The sequence below is a fragment of the Bubalus kerabau genome, chromosome 21 (assembly GCF_029407905.1).
Source record: "Bubalus kerabau isolate K-KA32 ecotype Philippines breed swamp buffalo chromosome 21, PCC_UOA_SB_1v2, whole genome shotgun sequence".
Taxonomy (NCBI): Eukaryota; Metazoa; Chordata; class Mammalia; order Artiodactyla; family Bovidae; genus Bubalus; species Bubalus kerabau.
The window spans coordinates 56,950,960-56,958,333 of record NC_073644.1 but is presented as its reverse complement, the minus strand read 5'-3'; the positions used below and the strand labels follow the sequence as shown (position 1 = coordinate 56,958,333).

Here is a 7,374-nt window from a genome sequence, read left to right as displayed (position 1 = left end):
GGAGAAAACTCCTGATAGTCCCTTGAACAGCAAGGAGATCAAAGCAGTCAATCTTAAAGGAAATCAACCTTGAACATTCATTGGAAGGACTGATGCTGAAACTGAAGCTCCAATACTTTGGCCACCTGATGCAAAGAGCCGACTCCTTAGAAAAGACCTTGATGCTGTGAAAGATGGAGGGCAGGAGGAGAAGGAGGCAACAGAGGATGAGATGGTTGGATGGCATCACTGACTCAATGGACATGAGTTTGAGCAAACTCTGGGAGATGGTGACGGACAGGGAAGCCTGGCAAGCCGAAGTCCATGGGTTCTCAAAGAGTCGGACATGACTGAGCAACTGAACAACAACAAATAATATGAGTCACAATTTTTTTTTTTTAAAAATATGGAACACTTCACGAATTTGCGTGTCATCCTTGCGCAGGGGCCATGCTAATCTTCTCTGTATTGTTCCAATTGGTTATATCCCATTTTTAGTTATATGAATGTTGGCTGTATTCCCTGCAATGTACAATATATCCTCATAGATTATTTTATACCTAATAGCTTTTATCTCTTACTCTCCTTTCTTCTCCCCACTAATAATCACTAGTTGTCTATATCTGTGTCTGCTTTTTTGTTAATATTCATTAGTTAGCTGTATTTTTTTTGATTCTCTATAAAAGTGATAGTGTACAGTATTGGTTCTTCTCTGTATGACCTACTTCACTTGGCATAGTGCCCTCCGAGTCCATTTATGTTGCTGCAAACCGCATATTTTTGTTCCTTTTTATGGTTGAGTAGTATTCCTTTGAATATATACCATATCTTCTTTGTACGTTCATCTGTTGATGGACTCTTAGTTTGCTTCCAAATCTTGGAGGTTTGTAAATCACGCTGCTATGAACATTTGGCCACCTGATGCAAAGGGCTGACTCATTGGAAAAGACTCTGATGCTGGGAAAGATTGAAGATGAGAGGAGAAGGGGACAACAGAGGATGAGATGGTTGGATGGATCACCAACTCCATGGACATGAGTTTGAGTAAACTCCAGGAATTGGTGATGGACAGGGAGGCCTGGTGTGCCACGGTTCACAGAGTTGCAAAGACTCAGACATGACTGAGCGACTGAACTGACCTGAACTGATGAACACATTGGGGTAGTATCTTTTCAAGTTAGTGTTTTGTTGGGGCGGGGGCATTTCTAAGTGATACGGTAGTTTCATTTTTAGTTTTTTGGGAAACCTCCATACTGTTTTTCACAGTGGCTGCACCAATTTACACTCACCAACAGTGTAGAGGGTTCCCTTTTCTCCACATCTTCACCAACATTTGTTGTGTCCTTTTTGGTGATAGCCATTCTGACAGGTATGAGGTGATATCTCATTGTGGTTTTTATTTGCAGTTCCCTGATGATTTAGCAAGGATGATTACTGAGAAAGGGACATTGGAACAAAGCCCTGAAGTTGTGAGGGAGTTAGAAATCTGACTGGAGCAACCCATGCAGAGGGGACCACCAGTAAATGGTCTAATTCTGAAGCATGCCAAAAGTGTTTGAGGCTCGGCCCAGAGGCTGGTGTGGCTGGAGTGGAGTGACCAGGAGGAGCAAGAGTAGTGGAGCCATAAGGCCAGAAAAGTTATGGGGATGAGGCACAGAAGCAGTGACCATGGAAAAGGAAAGGTATGGAGGGACTTGGGGGCAGCTTGGACAGGTGTAGCTTGGAGAAGTGGGATATGGAAGAGGGTAGGGGTTGGAGGAGGAAGATCTTTTAACTTCTGAGTGAGATGGGGAGTGTCTTGAAGAAAGGATGACGTGACCTGCCTTACTTATAAAAAGGACCTCTCTGACCACTCCAAGAATAGACTGAAAGCAAGAGTCATAGTCAGAAAGAAAGTCAAGTTAAGAAACTCAAGCTAAACAGGAAAGGAAATGATAGCGGCTTAGTCCGAGGCGATAGCAGTGGAGGGAGTGAGAACTCGTCAGATATAGAGTGGACAGAGGATGTGAGACAGGAGCAAGATGACTCTGAGCATCTTGGCCTGAGTAAGCAGAAGGACAGAGTTGCCACTGTGACATGATGTATGACATGTGCTCAGTCGCTCAGTTGTGTTGGACTCTCTGCAGCCCCATGGACCACAGCCTGCCAGGCTCCTCTGCCCAAGGACTTTTCCAGGCAAGAATACTGAAGTGTGGTGCCATTTCCTACTTTAGGCGATCTTCCTGACCTAGGGATCAAACCTGGGTCTCTTGAGTCTTTTGCATTGGCAAGCATGTTCTTTACCATGAGCGCCACTTGGGAAGCCTGGCAAAGTTGCCATTAACCAAGATGAAAAATGTTCAAATGGAATTGACTTGGGAGAGAAGACCAGAAATTCACCTTTTGTCATGTGAATTTGAGATGTTTCCTAGACAAGCAAATAGAAATGTCAGGCAGACTGTTGATAAGTCTAGGGTTGAAGAGGGAGGGTCTAAAGGAGAGATGAGTTTAGGCAGGGGGAGGGGTGACAGCAGATTTCCAGCACCATCACAAGTCAAGCTGCCATCTAGGAACTAGGGACGTGGATTAGGCATGCTTATCATTTCATCGGACTTCCCTGGTGGCTCAGACGGTAAACCGTCTGCCTAAAATGTGGGAGACCCGGGTTTGATCCCTGGGTTGGGAAGATCTCCTGTTGAAGGAAATGGCAACCCACTCCAGTACTCTTGCCTGGAAAATTCCATGGATGAAAGGGCCTTGTAGGCTACAGTCCATGGGGTCGCAAAGAGTTGGACACGACTGAGCAACTTCAATGTCAAAAAAAAATGTCAGTATCATTTCATCACAGCCTTCTCTAAAGTGTGAAAAAGAAGCTTTACACTAAAGATAGGCCTAAAGTCACAGTCTTTGCCATAGTAGCCCATGTTTAGCCTCACATTGCCAGGAGAAGCACTAGTTTAAAGTTGCTATTGAATTTTTTCCTGAAACAGCATGTACAATTCTCTAAGGTTGTGTTCCCAAAACAGAGAATCCAAAGAAGGTGGCAAGCATATCCTTCAGTTAAGTTCAGTTCAATCTCTCAGTCATGTCCGACTCTTTGCGACCCCATGAATTACAGCACGCCAGGCCTCCCTGTCCATCACCAACTCCCGGTGTTCACCCAGACTCACATCCATCAAGTCAGTGATGCCATTCAGCCATCTCATCCTCTGTCATCCCCTTTTCCTCCTGCCCCCAATCCCTCCCAGCATCAGAGTCTTTTCAGGTGAGTCAGCTCTTCACATCAGGTTGCCAAAGTATTGGAGTTTCAGTTTCAGCATCAGTCCTTCCAATGAACACCCAGGACTGATCTCCTTTAGAATGGACTGGTTGGATCTCCTTGCAGTCCAAGGGACTCTCAAGAGTCTTCTCCAACATCACAGTTCAAAAGCATCTGTTCTTTGGTGCTCAGCTTTCTTCACAGTCCAACTCTCACATCCATGCATGACCACTGGAAAAACCATAGCCTTGACTAGACAGACTTTTGTTGGCAAAGTAATGTCTCTGCTTTCGAATATGCTATCTAGGTTGGTCATAACTTTCCTTCCAAGGAGTAAGCGTCTTTTAATTTCATGGCTGCAGTCACCATCTGCAGTGATTTTGGAGCCCAGAAAAATCAAGTCTGACACTGTTTCCACTGTTTCCCCATCTATTTCCCATGAAGTGATGGGACCGGATGCCATGATCTTCGTTTTCTGAATGTTGAGCTTTAAGCTAACTTTTTCACTCTCTTCTTTCACTTTAATCAAGAGGCTTTGTAGTTCCTCTTCACTTTCTGCCATAAGGGTGGTGTCATCTGCATATCTGAGGTGATTGATATTTCTCCTGGCAATCTTGATTCCAACATGTGTTTCTTCCAGTCCAGCGTTTCTCATGATGTACTCTGCATAGAAGTTAAATAAACAGGGTGACAATATACAGCCTTGACGTACTCTTTTTCCTATTTGGAACCAGTCTGTTGTTCCATGTCCAGTTCTAACTATTGCTTCCTGACCTGCATATAGGTTTCTCAAGAGGCAGATCAGGTGGTCTGGTATTCCCATCTCTTGAAGAATTGTCCACAGTTTATTGTGATCCACACAGTCGAAGGCTTTGGCATAGGCAATAAAGCAGAAATAGATGTTTTTCTGGAACTCTCTTACTTTTTCGATGATCCAGCGGATGTTTGGCAATTTGGTTCCTCTGCCTTTTCTAAAACCAGCTTGAATATCTGGAAGTTCACGGTTCACATATTGCTGAAGCCTGGCTTGGAGAATTTTGAGCATTACTTTACTAGCCTGTGAGATGAGTGCAATTGTGCGGTAGTTTGAGCATTCTTTGGCATTGCCTTTCTTTGGGACTGGAATGAAAACTGACCTTCTCCAGTCCTGTGGCCACTGCTGAGTTTTCCAAATTTACTGGCATATTGAGTGCAGCACTTTCACAGCATCATCTTTTAGGATTTGAAATAGCTCTACTGGAATTCCATCACCTCCACTAGCTTTGTTCATAGTGATGGTTTCTAAGGCCCACTTGACTTCACATTCCAGGATATCTGGCTCTAGGTGAGTGATCACAACATCGTGATTATCTTGGTCGTGAAGATCTTTTTTGTACAGTTCTTCTGTGTATTCTTGCCACCTCTTCTTAATATTTTCTGCTTCTGTTAGGTCCATACCAAAGGTTAAAATCTCCAAAGGAAACCAAAACTTTACAAAGTTACCTTTTAACTCACTCCTTCATTAGCGAGGGCTGGACTTCCAGTTCCTAGAAATTACCCATTTCTAAAACAGTTCTGTCACTACCACACTCCAGCGCTTTGTATCTAGGAAGTCAGCTCTTCAAGCTCCAATTTCCTTACCTGGAAAGGAAAGCAACTGGCCTAGCTCACTGAGTTTCAAACCTTGTACTGATTTGTTTGAAGCGGGGCAGGTGAAAGCTGGTACGGGCTTTGAGCAGACCCCAGTTTGGCTCACCTCTGCTCTGAGTCCCAACTCTGTGCAGATGCTTAGGCACCACAGGAGCACAGCTTGCAATTACTGGACTAGCTGGTCCCTTCCCAGCTCTGAAGTTCTCTTTCTCTCTTACAACCTTCCTGAATATGGCTGTAGGGTGAAGTCAAGCAATAGTGAGGATCAGGAAGGCAGAGAGTATAGCAGTGTTGGGGATTTTCTCCCCGGGACTTGGAAGCAACGAACCTGAATGACACTTGGACAGTCTCTTGCAAGGACTGACCAGTTTATTTCTGCAGTCAAGCCTTTTTATAGAAGCAGGAACAAAGAGCTTAGAGTATACAGCCAGCAGAGCGTGTACAGGGTTAACACCTAATCAGTAAAAATATTTCAAGGACAGCGCACTCTAAGTGACCCATGTGCTTATCCCATAACCCGTTTTCTCAAGCAACATCCTTAATATTTATTATTAAATCTTGGCGCCAGGCATAACCAAAGGCAGGAGATGTTTTTCTGCCCGCAGCACCAAGCTGGAGTACTTCTGGCCCTTCGCCATTTTCCCAAGGACTTCCTCCAACCGGCTATTTTGTACTGGGCTTCCCAACATATCCTCCTTTTGTTTTTAATTTAAGCATGGCAGCTGCTAGTTAGACTCCGTTGTGAGAGGCATGGAGTCTTGAGTAGAGACATCTATGTCCTATAAGCAATGACAGAAAAAGCAGGGTGATTAATTCATATATAAAAATGTTGCTTCCTGAAAACCAAGTTTTAGGGTCTAGAGACGATAGGGTTTTGGTTAAAGTATCATAAAATTGAGTGCTGTACAATTCCTTAGGTACCTTAACTTGAAAATTAGCAACTTGTTGTTTCAACAAGTTGATGTCTAACCTTGAGTTATCTGTGAGATCCTGCAAATGTGCTTTAACTTTATCCCAAGGATATTCAGTGCTATTATAGGGCATGTTAGTCAGACAAAAAGAAGTAAAATTCCAGTGACAACGTATACGTGTTTGGAAAGTCAGTTGCTGCACTTGATCTCCTAAGTGGATAACCACAGTTCGTAACTCATTAATTCATGTTTGTAATTGCTGATCTACTTGAGCTTGTCGAGTCCAAAGATCATGAGAGTCTTTGTGCCAAGCAGTGATAAAATCATGATTTTGTATAGAATTATGTAAAGCCATACGGGACAAAGTTCCTACAGTCACAATGGAGATAAGGCTTAGGATGCCTGCAACAATCCACCCAATGATGCGTTTAGATCGCCTAAGTCCAGTTTTCAACAATACAGAAAGAAATACAGGATCAGTCCAAGGCTCAGTTAAGTTTACGGGAAGCCGTAACTCAGATCTTTGTTTAACTAGTGCAATGCTAGCATTGTGATATGAAATGGTGTGATTAAGGCAGGTATACAATGCACATGCAGTACAATTGACAATCTTGGTCGATAAGTCAATATCAAAATCCCTACAATAAACAAGTACGGAAGATGAACACATGATTGAATATAGCCAGTACTATTGTATAGGAAGGTATAATTAGAAGGACGAAACATACCCACAGTCCCATAAACACTAGTGAAGTGCTCTAAGGCTGCTGGAATTTTCCAAATGTGCCATTGCTCTGGCCCCACAATGGGGACGACAATCCTGGGTCATGGGGGTGATAAGCCCCCATTATACCAATTCAGCAATATGTCCTTATTAGTCCAGAAACTTGTCTTAGATTTATGAAAACCTCCAATGCTTGATCTATTAAACCAGGAGCAGTTATGATGTTCCTCCTGCTCTTCAGAACAGTTTACAAACAACCCGTGAGGTCCCCAGTCAACAAATTTAAATGTATGATTAGTATGATTTTGCTGAATTACAGAAACTTTCCCAAATTGGCCTCAACAATCAGACCTATGTAACAGTTGTATCTCCTGTTTTCTTCTCCAAGATACAGTATGACATGAAGGTTCCTCTGGTTGAAAAAGCGAGTTCGAATAGTTGGCTATCTGGCCTGGATGATGTCACTCAGAGCCATCGAGTAAGAAAGATGCCGTAGCAAACATTCCCAGACGCAAAGCAGTCCCACTGTTGGCAGAGTATGCCCAGCACTGTGGGAAGACAGTCATGCAAAGGGGGTGAGATCCGAAACAGATAGGCAAGGTTTTGAATTCCATGGAAATGTTGATTGGTTTTCCCTCATCTTCTTCATGAATTGGTTGCTTTATGGACCAGGGACTTGGAAAATGCATGCTATCATTAGTAAAGATCATAGGGGTTTTATCTACCCAATCCACTATGGAGAGAAGTGGTGGGTTGGGTATGTATGCCCAATAAACATATTCTGCACTTACCCCAGAGGAAGAGGAAAGAACAGCTAACATTGCCAGAAACAGCTTATCTGGAGTCATAGGAGTTCCAGTACTCTTCAGTGTCTGCTCAGCCTGACAAGTCAT

General features: G+C 43.4%; 1 non-coding gene and 1 pseudogene across 1 annotated transcript; both read right to left on the bottom strand.

The window, feature by feature from the left end:
* Window positions 1-379: 379 nt before the first annotated feature.
* LOC129636353 (U6 spliceosomal RNA) lies at window positions 380-486 on the bottom strand. Its single transcript, XR_008706894.1, has one exon. It is a non-coding gene; the product is annotated as a U6 spliceosomal RNA (small nuclear RNA).
* A 5,069-nt stretch (window positions 487-5,555) lies between these two features.
* On the bottom strand, window positions 5,556-7,374 carry LOC129635982 (endogenous retrovirus group K member 25 Env polyprotein-like; annotated as a pseudogene).